Source organism: Ambystoma mexicanum, chromosome 9, assembly GCF_040938575.1.
Source record: "Ambystoma mexicanum isolate Mex_15411 chromosome 9, UKY_AmexF1_1, whole genome shotgun sequence".
Taxonomy (NCBI): Eukaryota; Metazoa; Chordata; class Amphibia; order Caudata; family Ambystomatidae; genus Ambystoma; species Ambystoma mexicanum.
The window spans coordinates 197,325,645-197,328,797 of record NC_090931.1 but is presented as its reverse complement, the minus strand read 5'-3'; the positions used below and the strand labels follow the sequence as shown (position 1 = coordinate 197,328,797).

At 45.9% G+C, this 3,153-nt stretch overlaps 1 non-coding gene across 1 annotated transcript; it reads left to right on the top strand.

Moving 5' to 3' along the window:
• The first annotated feature begins 612 nt into the window (after positions 1-612).
• Positions 613-719, top strand: LOC138490567 (U6 spliceosomal RNA). Its single transcript, XR_011275513.1, has one exon. It is a non-coding gene; the product is annotated as a U6 spliceosomal RNA (small nuclear RNA).
• The last annotated feature ends 2,434 nt before the right edge of the window (positions 720-3,153 follow it).

The window sequence follows — 3,153 nt, the reverse complement described above, 5'->3', positions numbered from 1 at the left end:
CTTTTCCTAAACCTCTAATCTGGCTACTTTTAACTCCACCCCCTTCGCATATCTGCCTAATTCAAAAGGACTCATGTGATCTGCACTCTTTCCCTGGGGACCACCCAGGCAGAGTGCCTGTGCCCTGAGGTAAGGGAGTGTGTGTGATAACAAGGGTAGTTTCACGGGCCGGGGCCCAAATGTTTGTTGCTAGATAGCGAACACACACCAGTCCTGCATTGACTAGATCACTGCTCATCAAGCTAATGGTAATATGACATCCAATTGCTGTGGTTTTATAATTGGGTGACTCCATTAGGCACCATGCCACAAACAGGCATAGATTATTTTTACAGCTTAACATGCGTCCAGGTTTACAGGGGTAAACAATTATGTTTTTAATCTGAGGTGCAGAGGATAACAAAAGCTACCTCTGCCTGTTGGAACTTTGGGTTTCAGCAGCTGTCGGGAATGCACATGTGACCTTTGAGCCTGCGCTGCTGTTAATGCAGGGCAGTTGCTGGAGATGTCTTTAGACTGTCGGAGCAGAGTGCGCTATGATTTTGCCGTGGAGCATTCTGAAGGGAGGGGCGGTCTTGTTAGCAGACCCACCTTTCAGAAAAAATAAAGACTGTGCTCGCTTCGGCAGCACATATACTAAAATTGGAAAGATATAGTGAAGATTAGCATGGCCCCTGCGCAAGGATGACACACAAATTCGTGAAGCGTTCCATAAAAGAAAAAAAAAAAGAAAAAATAAAGACTTAATTTTATTTCTAAAAACCTCAGGCTATCCAGCCCTCACCACATGGCATCTGTCCCACATGGAAAGAATGTCATTGGTGCATTTGAGATTTGCAGGGAACCACTGTAAGATCTGCAAAGAATGCCAAGGAGATTGGCTGGAAACTCATGTTGATTTGTAATACATATGTGAGCCATGAAGTTGATAGGTAGTATTAGAGGGATCCTCTGTACTGAATTGTGCAGGGTGCGTTCTATAATGTACTGCTTTTTGGATCAGCTACTTCATTCTTGTCTTTTAGTTCTTTCACATGTACGTGGTGCAATTTCTTTCCTAGCAGGCTACCCACAGCTGCCTACTAATCCTGCTCATGCATCTGCAGTCAGAGTAAATTAAGCATACAATGCTTGCGTACTCTTCCTTCGGAACTCCAGCAAGAGTTTGTATTCCAGATTCGGCATAGAGCAGGATGATTTGCAGGGATCAAAATCGAGAATGGTTGAAAATATGTGGGATATGTGCAGGAAACATCAGGGGTGTTTTCAAGGCATGTTACTGAAATTGGAATGATCATTTCTAAGGCACATTCGGGAGATGTTAACTTTTTAAACTGCTGGGGTGTGTGTTAGTCCCTTTGTGTGCCCACCCCAGAAAAATCTGGAAAGACTAGTAGTAAGCACCTTATACATCAGAAAATTATTACTAACACAGTGAGTAGGCTTCTATGATGAAGAAGAGTTTATGGGGTCCTCTGTACTGTTAGACAGTGTCATGTGGCACGTGGTCCACCCTCTGGTCAGAGGCAGACTGCCATTTTTGTCTTCAACATTTTACCCATTTATATCTTTGTTTCCTTCTCACAGCTGCTATCATTTGCCATCATCTGGCACCTGCAGTCAGATTCAATACAACACCCGCTGCTCGTGCACCCTCCCTGCAACATCACAGCACATATTTACACTTTTTAGAATGGTGCAAAGAGCAGCGAGCATGGCTTTGAAAATGTCCACACACCTGGGGGATATTTTTTGGAGACACATATGGAATACTGGGGAAACTTAGAGAATGTCAGAGTTTTCTAAAACATCTGGTGTACAGACATGGGTGATATGTGGAAGGCTCATACTGTAGTGTAGGTCTTGAGAGAACATCAGGGAGAGTGGCTCATGAAGGATTGGTGGGCACATCAGGCAGATTAGGAGAGAATGTTATTGAAGCTCACAGGGGGGACACAATAGCTCAGTGGTGTAAGAGCTGATTTCTGAGATGCACGTGTGGTCATTGTTTGAATAACTGTCTGGTTTAGGACTCTGCTGTGCCAGTCATGCAGCGGGCATCTGTAACTAATTGTATGGAGACATATGTTGATTAAGGACAAGTGAAGTCGTGAATACAGATAAAGTTAGTTACAGGACAGAAATGCAAGATGCAGAGAATTCCAGCCTTGGCTGATTTCTGCAATCACTCTTTCACCATTTAATCTTTCCCCTCTCTCCTCAAGCACTGCCTTGCACACCCCCTCCTTAAAAAGCCTTCTGTCTAGCAAACTATCGCCTGATCCCTATCACTCCTTTCCTGGACAAACCCCTGGAAGAGCTGGCCATCTCCCAGCTTACTCTCCACACTGAATCTGTTGGTTGTCTCCATGACCATCAGTCTGGTTTCAGAGCAGCCAGAGGCACGGAAACTGCTCTCCTGAACACCAGTGAAGATCTGCTATCTAATCTTGACTTCAGCCTTCCTTCTGTCCTCTTCCTCCTTGACCTTTGCTCTGCTTTTGACACAGTCAATCACGCCATCCTGATCAATCGACTTAGTGAGAACCTGGGCAACATGGATCAGGCCCTGGAGTGGTTGACCTGCTTCCTCCTGGACCGACCCTCCCAGTAACAACTTTGGTCCTTTCTCTCCACCATCACTCTCTTCACATGTGGTGTTCCCCAGGGCTCTATCCTTTCACTCTTGCTCTTCAATGTTTACTTGGCCCCTTTGGTGCACCTGATCTCTACCTTCTCTATCTTTCAGTGTTATGCGGATGACATTCGGCTCTCTTTCAGGCTCCCCTCAGCCTCCTCTCTCGCTCATTCCTGACTGTCTATCCACGATTTAGGATTGGTGCACCTCCAACGATCTCTGTCTTAATGCCAGTAAGACGGAGATCCTCCTCATTGGGACCCCTGCTCCCACCTTCCCTCTCTCACTCTGGCTGCTTTTGTTGGGCCCCCTTCCTTCACCTTGCTGTGAGGCAAAAACCTCAGTGTCATCTTAAACTCCACTCTCTCCTTCTCTCCTCACATCACAGACCTTACCAAGAAGGCCAACTACCAGTTGCACCTCCTCAGAGATATTCTTCCTTTTCTCCCTCTCCGCCAGAAGCTCACTGTCTTCAGAGTACTGGTTCTCTATAGGCTGGACTACTGCAACAGCCT